This window comes from Cotesia typhae, unplaced genomic scaffold, assembly GCF_013202065.1.
Source record: "Cotesia typhae breed Kobodo isofemale line unplaced genomic scaffold, CoteBio_Ctyphae contig_4, whole genome shotgun sequence".
NCBI lineage: Eukaryota > Metazoa > Arthropoda > Insecta > Hymenoptera > Braconidae > Cotesia > Cotesia typhae.
This window is the reverse complement of record NW_027423748.1, coordinates 441,533-462,175: the sequence shown is the minus strand read 5'-3', so window position 1 is coordinate 462,175 and position 20,643 is coordinate 441,533. Positions and strand designations below refer to the sequence as shown.

General features: G+C 32.5%; 1 protein-coding gene and 1 long non-coding RNA gene across 2 annotated transcripts in view; both read left to right on the top strand.

The window, feature by feature from the left end:
- LOC141527150 (ATP-sensitive inward rectifier potassium channel 12-like) overlaps nt 1–20,643 on the top strand; it is a 106,173-nt gene that overhangs the window by 52,331 nt on the left and 33,199 nt on the right. The window lies entirely within an intron of this gene.
- LOC141527151 (uncharacterized) lies at nt 9,938–11,206 on the top strand. Its single transcript, XR_012479150.1, has 3 exons — nt 9,938–10,230; nt 10,433–10,489; nt 11,037–11,206. It is a non-coding gene; the product is annotated as an uncharacterized LOC141527151 (long non-coding RNA).

Sequence of the window (20,643 nt, the reverse complement as noted above, 5' to 3'; positions counted from 1 at the left end):
AAAAAAAATAAATTGAAAAATTTTGTTTTCATTTTCAATCAGCCAAATTAATTTCTTTTCGAAACAAGGCCCAATCTCAAACAGACTAAGAGAAACTAATTAAAAAATTTTATTTTTTATTATTAATCAAATATTATTTAAAAAAAGAAAATAAGCCACAGACTTAACCGGACTTAAACAAACGGATAGAAAATTTTTATTACTTACTTAATTTGCTGGAAATTTGCTGGACCCAGAAAAAATGATCCAAAAATTTTATTTTTTATTGTTGATCATCAAAACTAATTAAAAAAACAAATGAGGCCCTAGACTCAACTGGACCCAAACAAACGGATAAATAATTTTTATTACTTATTTATTTTGCAGGAAATTATTTTTGAAAACGATAAAAATGCCCTAGACTCGACCAGACCCGAAATAAAATAAATTGAAAATCTTTGTTTTTCTATTTTTAATCAGCAAAATTATTTTCCTTTGAAAAAGGGCCTGATCTCGACTGGAGCAAGAAAAAATAATTGAAAAGTTTTATAATGAATTTTTAATCAACAAAATTTTTTAAAAAAAAGAAAATAGGCCCCAGACTTAACTGGACCCAAACAAACGGAAAGAAAACTTTTATTCCTGTTTTTTTGTTGGGAATTATTTTTCGAAACAAAAAAATTGCCCAAGACTCGACCGGACCCGAAAAAGATAAATCGAAAAATTTTATTTCTAAATATTAATTAACTAAATTATTAAGAAAAAAAAATAGACCCAAGACGCAGCAGGACCCAAATAAACGGATAGAAATTTTTTATTACTTGATCACCAAGATTAATTTTCCTTGAAAAGAAAGGCCCAATCTCAAACAGACTTCGAATAACTGATTGAAAAATTTTATTATCAATTATTAATTAACAACATTATTCTTAAAAAAAAATTAATAGGCCCCAGACTCAATCGGACCCAAACAAACGGATCGAAAACTTTTATTTCCCATTCATTTTGCTAGGAATTATTTTTAAAAACGAAAAAATGCCCAAGACTCGACCAGAGCCAAGAATAGAAGAATGCAAAAAAATTTATTTTCTCTTTTCAATAACAAACAAAAATTTATTGAACAAAAATCAGCCTAATCTTGACAAGACGATAAAAAACTGATTGAAAAAATTTATTATCAATTATTAATTGACAAAATTATTTCAAAAAAGAAAATAGGCCCCAGACTCAACCGGACCAAAACGAACAGATAGAAAATTTTTATTACTTATTTCTTATGCTCGGAATAATTTTTGAAAACAGAAGGAATTGCCCAAGACTCAACCGGACCCAACCAAACGGATGGAAAACTTTCATTTCTCATTTATTTTGCTGGGAATTATTCTGTAAAATAATTTTTCAATTAATCGTCAGGTAAAATGTCAAAAAATAAATTAAAACAAACATTGAACTCAAGTACCAATAATTTTGATATTTTAATTGAAATTATTTATCAGTTAATTGACAGGTAAAATGTAAAAAAATATACTAAAAAAATCGCTCTCGAGTCCTGATAATTTTGATATTATTATTAAAATTATTAATCACTTAATCAACAAGCGAAATGTCAAATGATAAATTAAAAAAAAATTGAACTCAAGTCCGAATAATTTTGATATTTTTAATAGAATTATCTATCAGTGAATTAACAGGTAGAATGTCAAATTATAAATTAAGAAAAAATTGAACTCAAGTCCGAATAATTTTGATATTTTTATTAGAATTATCTATCAGTGAATTAACAGGTAGAGTGTCAAATTATAAATTAAGAAAAAATTGAACTCAAGTCCGAATAATTTTGATATTTTTATTAGAATTATCTATCGGTGAATTAACAGGTAGAATGTCAAATTATAAATTAAGAAAAAAATTGAACTCAAGTCCATTGTTTGTCCGGTTGATTCTGGGCCCTATTTTTTTTTTCAAAATAATTTTCTCGATTAATAATAAAAAATAAAATTTTTCAATCAGTTTCTTCTAGTCCGGTTGAGATTGGGCCTTTTTTTGAAGAAACATGATTTTGGTGATTGAAAATAAGGAAAAATTCTTTTAATTATTTTTTTGGGTCCGATCGAGTCTTGGGAATTTTCTTCGTTTTTAAAAATAATTTCCACCAAATTAAGTAAGTAATAAAAATTTTTATCCGTTTGTTTGGGTCCGGTTGAGACTTGGGCCCATTTATTTTTTTATAATAATTTTGTTGATTGAAAATTAATAATAAAATTTTTCAATCATTTTTTCTTGCTCCAGTCGAGATTGGGCTCTTTTTTAAAGAAAAATAATTTTGCTGATTAAAAATAAAAAATAAAATTTTTTCATCCATCTCTTTTTGGATTCCAGTTGAATCTTAGCCTTTTTTTTTTTTGTATTTGAAAATAATCCCCAGCAAAATAAATGAGAATTAAAAATTTACTCTCCGTTTCTGTGGGTCTGGTTAAATCTTGGGCCTTTTTATTTTTTTTTTAAATTTTTTTCGAATAAAAATAAAAATTAAAATTTTTTCCTCTGTCTTAGAGTACCCGGTTAGCTTTAATTCAGCGTTACAACGCCTCCAATAATGCTGCGATACACGGACACACACTCATACATTAAGCCGTCCGCTTGCGACCTCATACATCCACTCATTCACACTTACGTACTCGGCTCATAGCGTCACAATCCCCTCTCATGCTCGGCTTTGTGTGAGCGAGTAAGCTGCTATTGCAGCATCTCACTCTCGCGTCTCCTCTACTTCCCCGCTCATTTTCATTTCTCGAATAGCGCGCTTCTGATTGGCTATCGTTTTTAATTCATAACTCAAATTCTATGGCCCAAAAAAATTTTTGGCTCAGGAACTTTCGATTCAGTATTTTTTTCTCTATCGACCCCAACAATTACTCCCGCCACTTCAGAGACACCCTGTATATATATATATATATATATATATATATATATATATATATATATATATATTATAACAAAATATTTCGTATAAAACAAAGTATTCCGTATAAAACAAAATATTCCGTATAAGAAATATAAATTGTCCTTTACAACAAAAAATTTCGTATAAAAAATACATAAATCCATTTTATAACAAAATATTTCGGATATAAATTCAATTTTTTATAGAAAAGTTTTTTATTAAATGTATAAATTCAAAGATTTTGCATAAAATGTATAAGTTTTTTTTTATGTAGCACCCATCTTCATTTAAAAATATGTGAATTTTAATTCGTCATAAAAATATTGGCGAATCATCATAATACAAAAAAAATGAATTTTTTAAAATTGTAAGCCATGCAAACTGATCGTGGATAGAATAAAATTTCCTTTCTGATCCCATGAACACCTGGATAAAAATTAAAGAGAAAAAACTCAATGATTCACGAATCACTTCACTAAAATTGCCCATATTTCAGTTGAAATTTCCACTAATGCAACACTGCCAACACTTTTAGTCACTTCACAGTTTCCTTATAAAAGTAAGTAAGCTTATCTTTGATCCTGGCTACAGCACCACTGTTACGTTCTCGATTTTTGGAAGTTAATTTTAATACGCCCTTGAATTATCAGTGGCGGAATAACCATTAAGAATTGAGATAAATTCAGGTTTGTCATCATTTGGTGATCTACTGACTTCCGGCGTGCCGGTCACAGATGAGATTACTTTATTTTTAATTGGGTTTATCGACTCACCAATATGGGCCCCATAAATCGGCCGAGATAACCCCACTGGCTTCTAGCTGTTTTGCTTCAAAGGGCGGGTAGGTATCGTACCCCGTCTTACGAAAATACTCCTCGGAGTAATCACCGTATCTGGGGTCGTTGATCGGGATGAAGCCTCCAGGAGGTTGAACCTCAGGAACCTCTACTGGGACTACCGTCCAGCTCCGGGTACTATCCGTCCAGTAGGCAGGCCGGTTGTTATTTACGATGATGGACTGACTCTCTGGACTCTGGTACGACGTGGAAGGTGATTTAGGAGAGTCCCTCTCGGTGTTCCTCACTACTCGCACCCGTGATTCAAGGAGGATTTCGTCGTCGACAACGCGCACCGGCGGTTTAGCCACCCGCACTACCGTCACTCGAGGTTCAATAAGAATTTCGTCGTGTAATGACGGTTTGGTCGCCCGCACTACTTCTGCCCGTGATTCTACGAATATATTAACAGGTTGAGCTAAGCGACGGCGGCCCTTTTGGACCAAACGACCTGATCGGCGTGAACATCGTCCTCGAGACATGAATCGATAGAAGTAATTTACTTTTGGCGGTACACTGGCTAGTGCTCTCGCCGAAGAATTAGGAACCTGGGGAACGCTGTAAAGCGCTCGCCCTGAAGGAAGGTTAGGCTGGCTGAACGCTGGCTAGCGCTCTCGCTAACGGGTTTTTGTGAATAGAACGGCTGTTAAGCGCTCGCACCTATAATCAAAGTTAAGGGCCGATATTTCAGTATCGTTGGATTTATTTGTGTATAGGATCTGGAGAGATTCAAATCGGGAGACGGAGCACTCTGCACTAGAGAGTCTCAAGATCTACTGACTTGAATTAGCTCCAGATTAGTTTTTACAAACAGTTTTTCAGCCATGTTTGCAGCTCAGGTTACTCCCTGAGAAGGTCATCGAGGCCCGGGTCCCATGCTGACGTAAGGTGTTTGGACTATCCGCGGCCACGGCGACTCCCCGCTGATGCCGTATCGCGAGATTTCCGTTACTCAGTTGCTGATAAAACCACGAACTAAGCAACGGCTATCTCTTAATGTGCATTCGGAGAATTCAATTAAATATATTTATTTAAAATATAATATTCATAAAATAATAAAAAAAATAATTTTAGGCAAAATTCTGAAAACGTAACATCAGGTAAATTATCGAAGAAACTGAAATTACCGTGAAGCTGTTTGTATGCTCCTTTACGCTTAGTTAGTTCTACACTTAAAATATCAAGAATGCGATAATAAATATTGGTGCGAAAATTTTCATAGCCAGAGTAAGGTTCTCTTCCATTTACTCTTGAATCGTCTGATTGGAGCTTTCGAATTCTTTTTACGTCGCGTATCATGTGCATAGTAAGTTTCAACTCCTAAAAGCAATTTTGCTCTTTCTTCATAGTCAGAAAATTGTTTATTTCTCTTATCTTAAAAAAACGAAGCAAGTGAATCATGAAGCTCGACAAAGGTTGATAAATCAATTTGCGGTCGTTGGAGTTTCTTATTAAAAGCATTAAAACGTTCTAAAATCGTATTCCAAACAATGACTAGAATCGCTGTTTCTGAACGTCTTAATTTTTTTTGCAGCCCACTAGCTTCAGAACGTGTATTCTGTTATATCCGGCGTTGCCTCATATAACACACAGGGTTTCTCTTTCTCGACGGAAAGAACAGCGCTTGCACTTTATAAATTTCGACAATCACTCTGACAACACCTCGATTAAGAAATGAGCACACTGTCCGCGTTCTGTCCACGTTTTGCCAAATTTGCATTTTTAGACCAATAACAAAATCTAACTTCCTTCCGACAGTTTATTACGTCGATATAGTTCTGCGACAAAACATTTAAGATATCATACTCAATATCTTAAGTTTTATGACCTGCATTTAGTACAAATCCTAAAGATCGCTCTACTATTTCACCATTGTTAAGTACATATCTAAAAATAATTATAAGCTGATCGTTGTGGGTGATGTCAGGCGTAGAATCTACAATAATTCCAAAGTATTCATTATTTCGCACTTCAGTAGAAATTTGTTTCAATACTTGATGATGTGTCAACAATATAATTTCTTCGTAGATTGAATTTGATAAATAAGATGTATTACCTCTTCCTCGATGCCCAAATGATTTCAGGTGATGAGCTAGAAATGGATCAACTTCAGCCAGAAGCTCCACTGTTCCTAAAAAATTGCCATTATAAGGATTTCCCAATTGTTCCAACTGTCCTCGGAGTGGCAGTCTTCTCATTGGAAGCGATTTGACGATCGCAACTACCCAGTGTAAAATTTGTTTCCAATACAAAATTTTTTCATTGAGTTGTTGTGCAACAAATCGACTCGTACTCTGTTCCTCTTAAGTTTTTAATTGACTCACACAAGTTTTATGAAAACTAAAATTTTCATGACCTTTAACGCGGGCTTTTGAATTTTCGTAATCACGAAAACCTTCACCAGTGAAAGCATTTGTCTCATTATTATCGCCAAATAAAAGACACGGAGCACAAAATACCGATCCTTTAGGTTCTGAATAAATTATTACCCCGCGAGGTTGAACTTAACCTTTGTTCATAATCCGTTTAGATAATTTCATTGAAAAAATCCGTGTTTTATCGAGATGAATATTCCTTGAATTCATAAAATTAGCATTAATTTCTTTTGGGGTACCATTAACAGCTATAAAATGTCGTGTTACTTCACTTAGTTCCCATTAATATGGATCTGTGCTTATTGTATTATTTTTAGATCTAGTTAAGTCGCTACTTAATTAATTTGTTGATGGGGAATCAGATTGAATTGCTTGAGTATCTTGTTGTACAGTCTCTTCTAATACCTGTCAAAATCAATAACATGTGTCTACATATACATATAAATATTACTTACATTTAAAATTTAAAATTTAAAATTTCAATTATTAACTAGAAATGCATAGTAATGACAAAATAATTTAACTATTAACTAAAAATAATTCATTTGATAAGTATAAAAATGATTATTAGCTGAATTATACTTCATTGAGCTATTACGTCGCGATCAATTTAATAAGTAAATTCGTTATACTCAGGAAATGCAAGTCATCGATAAATGTACATAGTTTTTTTCATGTGGTGATTAAAAATACATCACATAACTAGATTATGTGGCGCGCGCGTGATGTTGAACCTTTCCGAATTACCCATAACGTTATACAATAATTAAATATGATGTTTTTTGGTTTATAGCTTTATAGATCTGCATTCATTAACGCAAAATTAATTTTTCATTTTTTTCTTGAATCGCTCGATTGTACATTTAAATCGTCTAGGATAAATAAAATGAGTATGAAAATATAAAGTATTATCAAAAGTATATTATTATGAATAAAAATCAGAGTTTAATAACTATTATTCATGGATTTTGGCAAGTGTATTGACACTTTCAAATAAAATCTATTTAGTAAGAATGAAAAAAAAAATTAAGTATTCGGAGAAAGAGTTAACTTTCTAAAAAATATAGATTCAATTCAAATTTATAAAACTTTGTTAAGCATTATAAAGCATCAATTCATTGAATTAAATACGAATTGCTTGGAATATTATACGATTAGTATTGTGATGATTTTAATTCGAAGTTGATCCATTTTTTAAAGTTTATGTACATTCATAAAATTATTTGAACATCACTTTAAAAATAAGCGGGGCACAACAATCGCAAAAATACAACAGGGCGATTTTAACATGGGTTTTGAATGTGCGGATTTCATCGGTTAAGTTAAGATTTCGCGCGAATAACATGTAATTAAAATTTTTAGTCTTAGTGACAGTATAAATAGTAGTAATTTTGTATTAAAATGTCTTCAATAAGACGATTATTGTAGTTTTTTGGCATCAACGTATATAATTTTTTTTCTCATTTTTAACACTATCATTAAATCGTGCAAGAGACGTTATTGAGTAATACGTGTAATGTTGCTGTAAAATTCACGAGAATTTAAGCTTATGAGAAAATTTATTTATGAACTATGTTTTTGACTACTGTATGGTTTTTATCATGAGCTAAAGAGACTTGTAATGCTGACCAAGGCCGTACTCTTGAAAAAGCAACGTAAAGCTGTCCATGATTAAAAACATCTTTAATAAGGTCAACTCCGATTTTCTCAAAAGCTTGACCTTGGGCCTTGTAAATGGTCATGCAAAATGCTATTTTAACACGAAATTGCCATCTTTTAAAAGTAAAAGGATATGTATATTCGCAATATAATGTCAATCGATTTATAAAAACAATCTCTCCAGATTTGTCACCTGTTAAAATTTTACACCTTAAGACATTAACTCCCAATTCCAAAATCATTAATCTTGTTGCATCGCAGAGTCCTTCGCTTAAGTTCAAATTCCTAATTAACATTACTATAGAGTATTGTCGTAATTGAAGTGCATATGAAGGAAAATAAGGTGGGTTTAAAATATTTAAGTATTCTGGTAAAACTGCGTCATCCATGTTCCCGTTGTCACAATTCTCTGTGCTATCAACAGCTGTAAAAGTTTTCTCAGTAGATGGATCCAAGATTTCAACCACTCTTTTATTGATTTCATCTACATCTAAATTTCTGGCTGATAGAATGACAGTCCAAGTAAGTTGATTATAACGCTTGTCTCTGATTATCGTGCCATATACATTTTCAACAATATCATTATTATGTGTTATAATACACGAGTCAGGAAGACTTATTTCATTATTCAAATTATTAATGGTTCCATCACCGATATTTAGCAAGAAGTTCACAACTCCAATATCTTCCGGTAATGCTCGCATATTCTGTGTCAATGAAAATTGACAGAAATTATTTCATGATGAACTAAATTTAATAGAGAGATTAACAGTTTCACTTCAAATCACATTTGGTTGAACTGGAAGTAATTGGCGAAAATCACCGCCTAAAATCATTAATTTTCCTCCAGATGGAATTTCGTTGTTTATAATGTGACGTAAGGTACGGTCTATTATTTCTAAAGCTTGTCTAGGCGCCATTGGAGCTTCATCTAAGATAAAAACGTTGAAACTTTTTAAATATTCTCCATGTTTAGAATTTGGTTTAGTACGTGAAGAAGAATCGGCGAAGATTGGTACAGGCAACCCAAATGTTTTATGAACAGTTTTTCCGTTAGGTAACAGAGTTGTTGTAATGTCTGTGTAAGCCATTGTACATACGATTTTTTTTCTCCTCTTAAAATTTGACAAAGCGTTGTATAGATAAAAGTTTTTCGAGATCCACCGGGTCCGTCTATGTATATGCAATTAGATGATTAGAAAGACTTTCGCCATTAATAGAATTTAGAATCAAATCAACTATTTCTTTTTGACGGACATTAAGTTTATCATAAAGCGTTCGTAGATCATGCTGGTCGTTGGTTTGCAATAAAACGTTATCTGGTAATCTTTCATCAATTTCAGTAATTTGAATCATACTGGGAAATTCAGATAGACTATAACATTCACGAATAAGCATAGAATTAATGTATATGTATGCTTTTTGTTCCCCGACCTTTACTCCGTAACGCATGGTATAATCTTCCGACATAGATCCTTTAAATTCATTCCATAACTCTTCTGGTCGTGGTAGTTGACAATGAATTAACATAAGAACAAATAAACAACGTAATTGTCGTGGCATCATCTATATTATTGCTTCATTTAAAGTTTTTCTCCATTCTTGATTGTCTTCTATGAGCCCTGCTGCTAAACACGCAGATGTGAAAGTATCACAAAATATTTGATTTATTGTTTTGAGATCATCAAAAGTTTTAGCACCTTTTATGTAAACTAATAATAATCTAAGATGAAATAATTCAACTTGAGCAGGACTTATTGAATACATACGGTCTATAACGTTAAGATTTTTGAAGTGAAACTTCATTAGAATCGTTGTGATTTCAAACCGGATGCAACGGAAAAAACGACAGGTAAGAGACGCAAATACGAAAATGTGTAGGAAGAAGTCAGAAAAAAATGAGACAGAAATATCCATACTATTTTATATTATCGGTCTCTCCTCTTTGTCCCATACTTCGTAGTGTCCCCACTCCCGTCTCCTAAACATAGTCGCCTGTAATATGTGAGCCAGAGCGAGAGAGCAGATCTCGGTGTGCATGTATATTGCACACTGTTTAATACGTGCATGTATTTGAGCATTTAACGCGCCTTAGTGCATGTGAAAACTACGTGAGCTACTGTACACTGTATGCGGGTGCGTATTACAACTTTTTAGTAAGATGTCAGCGTGGTGTGTTATGATTTGACTGTGTGTTTGTGAGTATTTTTATATCTTGTTGTGCGAAATAATAAATTTTATAAGATGCCGAAAACTAATGCCAAAATGAGTCGTCGATGTCGACGCAAAAAAAATGAAAATAAAATTAAAATGAAAAAAAATCTAGGAAAAAGTTCAAGAGAACGTAGTCGCGAGTTCCGTGCACGTAAAAAACAATTATTGAACAATCAAAATAGATGTTAAAATACAAGTGTTAATGTGACTGATATAATAAATGGTAAGAGTAAATATTTTTTAGTCTGTTTTAAGTATAAACTAATATTTCAATGTTTTTCGATCAATAAATTTGATTTTTATTTTATACTGATCATGGATTATATATATATATATATATATATATATATATATATATATATATATATATATATATTACCTCAATATACCACGTGTATAACCTTATTTATTTTTTTTCGTTTTAGACCACTCTCAGCAACAAAATAGTGTCCCAACGGGATATAATTGAGTGAATAATAACTGTAAGTACCAATAATTAATACTAACTTGCATCATTTAATTTTAAATAATTTAAAGAAATTTTTCAATTTAATAATAATTTAAATGAAAAAACTTGAAAATTAAATTTAAAAACATATACTTAATTTACAATTCATGATTCAAAATATTAAAAAAAGTTTAATTCAATTTAAATTTAGATTTAATAATTTTTACATTAACAAAATGATTTAATATTTAGATTTATAGGAAAAAACAAAAAACAATTTTAAGACGGATGAATATTTTTGAATTGTAAAATAAATTGTCTAAAAATTCAAAATTAAAATGATATTAAAAAAAAGTAATAATCTAATTTTAATTTAAACGGTAGATAATTTTTAAATTGTACATATAATTCAAAAACTATATTTAAAAATAGTCATCATCTTAAGCTAAGTTTTTAAAATTAATTTTATATACATTTTTCGAATTTACGATGTAAAAAATTTTTGTTTTTTAAGGAATTGATTCTCAATAAACAATCGATAGATAACTCGTTACATACTTTGAATTGTTTTTTTTTTTCAGATAACTTTCCAGTAGATGTACAGCCAGAAATTCCATACTCACGGTTTCGTCGAGATAAGTTTGCTCATAAAGAATTTAACCACAAGTTTTAAACAATATGTTTGGTCATAAGTGTTCCGTTTGTGATCAATTTTAGTTTTAGTTAGATTTAATATCACCACGTGTTGAAGATGAACAATTATCAAGTGTAATAGTTGAGAATTATAACATAGTTGAAGATATTTTATTGCGCAACACATGTTACCACGTGTTAAAATTAATCAAAATACTTTTATTTTTTTTAGAATTTAACTTTGTAATTATTCTACTCTTGTTATAAATATTCATCTCATTCTTTTGTCGATTTACTAAAGTTTACTTCTATCGTGTGTGAATCGCACACACACCTTTTTTTTTTTTTTCATGGTTGCCAACTCATAATTTTAGTCACTTCATTTCGTTTGAAGACATAATGATATGGTATATCACTGTAAGTAAATTGGCAAGCATTTGAATCGCGTTCATTTAATTTAAAATAATCTATCAACTTAGATCCTTTTTGTAAGGCTTCTTGGAGTTCGTCATTGGTACAATCATCATTAATAGTGAATTTCTGTTCATTTGGTAAATGTACTGATAAGCGGATTATGGCATGACTTTTATTCTGTAGATTTTTTGATAAAATGCGCCAGACAGCTTCTACTGGACCAACATAGTGAGCATCAACGAAATTACGTACTTCGTCATGATCATGAGTGTTGCCCAAATTATTAGAATCATCATGAGAATTAGGGGATGCATGAATTTCCTCTTCTCTTGATTGGACTCTAGTATTCGGTATACTTCCATTTATTGTTATTCCTGCTTTATCATGGTTTTTGTAAACGTACTTGTATAAATATTTAACAGCCCCGATTGAGGATACAACTTCTACATTAATATGGCAATAGAAAGTTTTTAATAAGGTAGTATTGTATGGTACAACATACTGATTATCAAAAACGAAATTGTTTCGTGAAAACATAATTCCTTCATTTCGACGACGGTAATAATAATATCCATTATTATCCATCGTCGTTTCATTTCGAAAATATTTGGAAACTTTCTTTGAACAAATATTATTGATTAAACACCAATCTCCATAAGGACCATGTAGCATACTTTTTGTAACTATATCAAATAAAATTGGATCACCAATAAGATTAGGAATTTCTGCAGAGATTAATCTATCAACTTGTTCAGTTGTTGTTATTTTAGACTTACATTTTAGTGTTATTAACATATGCAAATGTGGCAAACCACGTTTTTTAAATTCTATGATCCAATTGTGAGCAGCTACTTGACCAAAAATATGCTGTTTTACAATCATATTAATCAAAACATCTTTTTTAATATTGAAAATACGTGCAACTAAATCTGGTCTATTGGATGCTGTTTGTCCTGATATTGAATTTTCTGTAATTTCACGCCACTTTGGATTGCATGTCATAGTAACAAATACATCAGGTTTTCCAAACTGACGAACAATTGACATTGCATCTTGATAATGTTGTATCATATTTTGTGGTGATCCATGAAAACTTGACAAAATAATGATTTTCCCGACATTTGAATTTGCATCATCATTAATATTCTGAGATCGTAGGATCACAGTACGGACCAAGTATTTGAGATGACAGATTAGTTAAATTAGCATTAAATATAGCAAAAGAGTACCAACTATTAAAATTTCGAATGCATTCTGTTACGTTCCCAAATTTTGGGTGTAATTAATTTTTAAATTTAAATAATTTATTTAAATGTCCAGATTTTGACCTCGTTAGGAAGTCGATAGACTCCAGGTGGGTCATGTCACTGATTTATCCGCGAAGTACTTTTTAAATATACATAATTTAATAATTCTCATTTTTAATTTATAAATAAAATATATTTTAATATTTTACTTTTGTTTTACCTGCCTACAGGTAGATAATGAAGGGGAATGGGTAGAGTGCCTGAACGCTGGCTAGCGCTCTGGGCAATTTCACCAGGGTGAGAACAGCTAATAAGCGCTCTTACCCTGGGGGTAATAGTTAGGATATTTTTGGATAGGATACCCGAACGCTGGCTAGCGCTCGAGGTAAAGGAACCAGGGTGAAACGCTGATAAGCGCTCTCAACCCTGGTTGAAGGTTTTAATAAGTACCCATTTTAATCGATTGACAATTAAAAAAGAAGTATTTATTAATAAGGAATTGGCAGGTTCAGCCTCGGACCAGCAGAGATTCCTCCTCTGCTAAGTCCTCGGACTGACTGTTCCAGAGGAAGTCTGGAGACAGAATGTATCATACAATAATAATTACAATGAGTTTTATAATGAATTTAAGCAACGTTGCATCTCAGGTTACCCTATGAGAACATCAACGCAGTCCAAAACCCACAACGTAGACTGTTTAGTCTACTAGACTGCGTTGACGTTCTATAAATCTGTTATCTCGAGGTATTTCCGTTACGAAATACCTCGGATAATAATTAAATGATTTAAATAATTATTTAATGATTTTTAAAACAGATTTATAAAACTTTAAATAAATTTAAAATTTACGAGAACGTAACACATTCAAAAAAATTTTTAGATTTCTCATGCGTTCCGTAAAATAAAGATTTTAATAATTCGGAAAGATCTTGTTGAGGGCCTAAGTTAACTTCACCATGTCGACAACAGTCATTGAAAGAATTATATTTATTAGCGACGTTTTCATCAGTAAAATGTTTTGCAAAACAATGCCTACATTTCACAATCATTTCACCTTTGGAATGTTCTGGAACTATATTTATGTTGTCAACGTCATGCACATTTATTCGATCTGCAGGTACGTTATGATTAAAATTCTCGTCATCTGATAAATTACTGGAAAGATTTCCATTGTTTGTTCTCGAATTTTCATGTTCAAAATGATGTTGCGGGATCGTGGATTCTATAAACACTGAACGACAATAATCACGGTCAATAGATCGATTTTGAGATTCCGAAAACCTAAAAGATGATGCATCATCACTTTGAAAATAACTATCAGTCGTAAAACAGTCTGGAGATGATGAATAACAATAATTATGATCGGAGTGTAATGATATTAAGGAATTAGTTATTGTAGAAGAAGCTTCAGTGACGGAAGAAACCGAAAGTAAAACAGAAGAAGACATATAGTGAGGATTACAACTTTCAAATTCTGTGATTCTGGATGTTGATGCACCTCCTAATGTTGATGGAACTTTCAAAATATTGTTTAAAATATCGTAAGCAGTAGAATTTAAGGAATTGCATGTATTTTCAGGTGTTGCGATATTTTGCACAATGTCATCAATACTTTGTGACTTTAAATTATTTAAATTAGATATGCAGAGTTGAGCGTTTTGGAGTTGACCTCCGACTCTGAGAATATCAGCATGGTCCACTATAGCAGTCAGCTTGCTCAAGGCGTGTGATTTATGGAGACTTTTACCAGATTGAACAGTAGTAATTTCTGAAGTAAAATAAGAAGCAAGAGATGGCTTGTTTGCAAATGGCAGTGATTCTAAGCAACTTTGATAGACCCTTGTGAAGTGTATTGACTTGTGGCAAGTTGATGAGGTCCCAAATTTCTGGCTGAGGGGTTGTAGTTACTAGTGAAACCTTTGACCGCTCTTCTAAATCTTTTCCCCCGTACAAGGGTGCAGAACTTAGCCAGCATTCTGGAGATTAAGATAGCCTAGGTGGACCAGTCCACCAGAGTTCGTGATTGATTAACTGTGCTGAGCTGAGACCTCGAGAAGCACAGTCAGCTGGGTTAAGTTTTCCTGAAGTGAATCTCGATTGAGCGTGCGGAACATTCTCCTGAATAACTGATACTCGATTTCCTACAAATTTCTTCCAACGCATCGGATTGCTTTTGACCCATACGAGCGTGACTAACGAGTCCGTCCAGAGAAAAGTTGGTATTGTTGATAGATTCAGTGTATCTTGTATATGTTTGACTAATTTTGCTAAGAATACGGCTGCTGAAAGTTCTAGTCTTGGAATGGTCATCCTTTTGAGAGGAGCTACCTTAGATTAAGAGCAGACAAGTGTCACATCTGACTTTGAGGATAGGGTGAAAACTCGAAGGTAGATTACGGCAGACATTGCCTGTTGTGAAGCGTCAGAGAATCCATGAATTTGAATGGTCTCTGCAGCGGAGCTGAGGTGAAGCCACCTTGGAATCCTCAGAGTAGTCAGTTGAGAAAGATCTGATCTGAAGTCTGACCGAGTTTAAACAAATTCAGGCGTGAGTGGTTCATCCCAGCCGAGTTTCTCTAACCAAAGTAGTTGCATCAGGATCTGGGCTTTAACTACTACTGGAGAAATGAATCCCAGAGGGTCGAAAAGTTTAGCAATTTCTGACAAAATTGATCTTTTAGTCACTTTCTCATTGAACCTGGCTGCGACTTGGAACGAGAAGACATCTTGTTGACAATACCAGGAAACGCATAAGACTTTTGTTAAAGCTTTCTCGAATGTATGCGACGTGTCATCACTGGTTGATGATAAGTCTTGAAGGTGGAAGTCAGGATGATTGCTCTTCCATTTGTCTAAAGGCAGACCAGCTGATGAGCAAAGTGATTGAAGTTGATTAGCGACTTCTACAAGCTCATTTAAAGTCTCAGCTCCACCAGAGATATCATCCACATATCCTTTGAGAATAGGGTCAACAGCAAGAGGGAATTTCGTTCCTTCATCCTCGACTAGTTGAAGAAGGACTTTACAAGCTAGATAAGGAGCCGGCCTGATACCATAAGTAACTGTTTTTAGTTGAAATGCTCTGATATGCTCTTGCATATTAATACGCAAAATTCTTTGCTTATCCCAGTCATCAGGATGTACTACGATTTGTCTAAACATCTTTACAATATCTGTGATGAAGACGTATTTGTGTCGTCGAATCCAGAGAAGTACATCTAAAATGTCTGCTTGAGGTTTAGGTCTAGTGTGGAGAACATCGTTGGAGGAGATCTGTGTTCAAGATTTACTAGATCCATCGAAAACGACTCTCGGCTTCGTAGACGTACTTTGTTCGCGCTAAACTCTATGGTGATGCAAGTATTACACGTCTTTTGGCTCTGAGGCTTCTTCAGGTCCTAGTTGCATATGACCCAAGTCTTCGTAATCTTTTATAAATTAAAAATAATTTTCTTTAAGAGCGGGATTTTGAGAAAGCCGCTTGATCAGACGTTGAAAAGACCGATGAGCCGTGGACTTGGATTCTCCTAGTGTTGACAAGTCTGACTTGAATGGTAGTCTGACGATGTATGGACCTGATTCATCTCGCATGTGAGTGGACTTGAAATGGTCTTCACATTTAATGTCGACCTGACTAAATGTTGCATGTTCATCAGTAGGCAAGTCTTCTTATACCCAGAATTTGGTGAGAAGTTCATGAGAGTTTGTGACACAGAACGATTGTGCACAACTCTCAGACGGAGTGGCTAAAGTATTTCCGAGTATTGCCAATCCAAATACAGTGTGAATTGCTAGTGGTGATGATTGGTCTCCTTTGATTAGGTTAGTTGAAGATAATATTTTCGTGAAATTATCGGCTCCTATGAGAACGTCGATTTTGCCTGGTTTTAATAGTCCATTGAAATGTTACATTTTTTAGGCCTAACCTTGCATTTTTTAGAGGACGCAATTTTATTTTTTTGATATGTAGGGGGGGTCAATGTAAAGCTAAAACCAAGTTTGTGGGGTCGCCACCCTTGTCCCACGGCCGCCATCTTGAAAATAGGGGTTGAAATGGTTTTTACGATATATCTTTTAAACTATTTATTTAATGAAAAAAATTTGTTTACATTTTTTGTTGCAAATTAAATTCTCTACAACTTTGTTTTCGTAACTTTTTGTCGTAGAACTATAAATAACAAAGTTATAAGTGAAAATATTCAAAAATTCGACAAAAAATTTATATTTTTCGAAATAACATTTTTTTTATCATTTTTCGAAAAAATTAAATCAGACCATTTTTGTAGATCGTTTCTTGAGGAACAACTTTTATAAGCAACATTTTTTTATTAAGGCAATAGCTAAGGTTTTACAGCGCTCCGTAGTGAGTACTACTTTTCAGTGCTCTTAACTATACCTATGTTATACGTGTGAACTAATAATGTGTCATCAGTTATTGTTCTTTTTTTTTTTATTTTGTTATTATAATTTTTTTAATTATAAATTTTGCAATATTATTAAATTTATAATTAAAAAATTATAATAACAAAATTAAAAAAAAAAAAAAAAACAATAACTGATGACACATTATTGGTACATACGTACAATGCTTTTCAATGATTTGTACTGATCAAGAAACTCACGAAAAATAGAAACATTACAATTTGGGAAACTTTCAGTTAAGAAATCACTAAAGACATCTCTAAACATAGACCAGTAAAATAAGATATCATTGATTTTAGACATCTCTTAATATTTACAAATATAAATTCTTACAACTTAGAACAAAGACGATTAAAAATGTAGTAATCATACAAAATAAGTGCTAAGAAATTTAAAATACAAAAGATAACTAAAAATTAATTAATTTTCCTATGACCGCTGCTCCAGGAAGTTGTACAGTTATTTTTGATCGATTGTCTTTTAATTTTAAAAACACACCAAGGTTTTGCTTTTAATTTTGGTAAAAAATATTTTCAAGCACCCAGAACTGCTAACAGATCCTGTAACCGCTGCTCCATAAAGATGTGCAGTTATTTTAATCGATTGTCCTTTAATTTTAAAAACCCACAGAAATTTTGATTTAATCTTGATAAAAAATATTTTCGAAGACCCGGAACTACCAACAGCTCTTGCGACCACTGCTCCAGGAAGTTGTACAATTCTTTGCGATCGATTGTCCTTTCATTTCAAAAACCTACAGAAATTTTGCTTTCAATCTAGGTATATATTTTACAGGACAATTGGTCAAAAATAACGATACAACTTCCCGGAGCAGCGGTCACAGAAGCTGTTGGTAGTTCCTGGTCTACAAAAATATTTTTTACCACGATTAAAAGCAAAATCTTGGTGTGTTTTTATAATTAAAAGACAATCGATCAAAAATAACTGTAAGCTTCTGCGAGCAGCAGTTACAAGAAAATTAACTAATTTTTAGTTATCTTTTGTATTTCAAATTTCTTAGCGCTTATTTCATATGATTACTACGTTTTTAATCATCATTGTTATAAATTGTAAGAATTTATATTTGTAAATATTTAGAGATGTCCAAAAGTAAAGATATCTAAATTTACTTGTCTATGTTTAGAGATGTCCATTTCATTAAGTTTACAAATAATTAGAACTGTCTATTTTTCTAAATTTCTAAATTTTTCAATTGACTTTTTATTGACTTGTTTAAATTTATTATTTTGCATTTTTTTAAATCTTTGTCATTTTACGTGTTTGTTTTATGGTTTGTCTAATTACACGGATATCTTGTTTTTAAATTTTCTAATTTTATGCTTATCTTTTTTGAAATAATTTCATTTCTTTTGGTAACTGAATTTTTACATTACTACGTCTTTTATTATCGAAATTTTAAATTATCTTTTTCTTAAACAAATAATTTTTTTTATTATTTCCAATATATTATTTATCCAAATTTTTTATTTAGTGATTTCTTTATTTAGAGTTGCCCAAATTTTAATGTTTTCATTTTCCGGAAAATTCTTGACCGGTACGAATCATTGAAAAACATTGTATAATATAGGTATAGTTAAAAGTACTGAAAAATATTACTCACTTCGGAGCGCTGTAAAACCTTAGCTATTGCCTTAATGAAAAAATGTTGCCTATAAAAGTTGTTCCTTAAGAAACGATCTACAAAAATGATCGGAGATAATTTTTTCGAAAAATGTTGAAGTCAATGACTCATTGTCGTATTACTCTATAGTTCTTATATACAATATCACATATAATTTCTATTAAATATACTTACTCTCTATTTTCCTATTTAGTTATGTACAATAAACCGATTCATTCGGACGTGTCATTATAACTCTGCGTAAGGTTTATTATCACCAGTTATCCTGAATTCCTAACAGGTTATGGGCCCAGGAACTGATGATAAATAATATAAGGTTTAAAGTAAAGTTTAACGTTAAGTCGAAAGTGAAGTTAGCGAAGTAAAGTTAAGTTAATTAAGTAAAGTTTTTTTTGACGAGTGTTAAAGATGGCTGAAAGCAGCACGACGGCTTTTGGCATAAGTAAATTAAATAACAACAATTATCAAGTTTGGAAATTCAAGGTCGAGCGATTATTGAAACGGGAAGGAACATGGCGAGCGATTTCAAAAGCTAGGCCTACTGCAAACGAAACTGAAATCGATGCTTGGGATACAAACAACGATAAAGCTTTGGGAACAATTTGTTTTCTCGTTGAAGATGCCCAAATCTCTCATATGAGAGACAAGGCCACGGCAAAAGGTGCGTGGGACGCTCTAAAAAGTTACCATGAAAAGGCCAGTGGGATTAATAAGTTTACCCTGATTGTTGAGCTTTTACAACTGAGATGCCAAGAGGATGATGACCTTGAAAAACATATTGCTAAAGCCCAGGAATTATCAGATAATTTGGCGTCACTCGGAAATAAAAGTGCTGTAGAGTTTGGCCCATGGATTCTTCTACACAGTATGCCGGCGTCTTACCACACCCTCATTTCAGTGATAGCTTGTAGATCTGAAGATGAACTCACTATGGATGTAGTGAAAGCCACACTAATCAGTGAGTATAAAAGATGAAAATGTTTATCAAATACTGAAGATTTTAATACTGCATTAAAAGTAATTCCAAATAAAAGAAACAACAACACATACATTGAATGTTTCTTCTGTCATGAATACGGGCACGTAAAGCAAGAATGTCCTAAGTATCTTGACTGGAAAATGAAATTAAAAAGGAAACAAAAAGAAGAAAAGAAGAGAGAGAAAGCCAGAGCGGTGTTACAAGACAGTTCAGACAGTGAAAATGATGATGTTCTTAGCAGTACGGAAACAGTTCTTGATCAAGCTTACATTGCAACTAAAAAACACACCAAAACAAGTTGGTTCCTGGATTTTGCAGCAAGTAGCCATATAACTAATGATCTGAATTTTTTCGACGCTATCGACAGATCATACTCATCTAGTCGACGTGTAGCAAATGGCAATTCGTGCAAAGTTTATGGCATAGGAAAAGGAAAAATTAAATGCCTCACAAACGTAGGAGAATGCAATACACTAACACTGTATAATGTATTATTCATACCGGACTTCGATTGTAATCTAATCTCTATCGGCGCGCTTGACAAATTAGGATTTATATTACAAATCAAAAATAATCGCATGTTAATCTTTAACAACAACAATGCAGAAGTAGCAATTGGTGATAGTTTAGGCCAAGTTTATAAATTACGGATACCTGAATTTGCATTTGCTGTTACTTCACATCACTCTGAAAATTGTATTCACCATTGGCACTCTCGATTCGGCCATCGAGACCCAAAAATAATCTCAAAAATGTTTAATAGCAATTCCGTAAATGGTTTAAAAATTGAAAACTGTCCAGTCAAAGAGGTTTGCGAGTCCTGTATCAAGGGGAAGCTAACCAGAAAACCC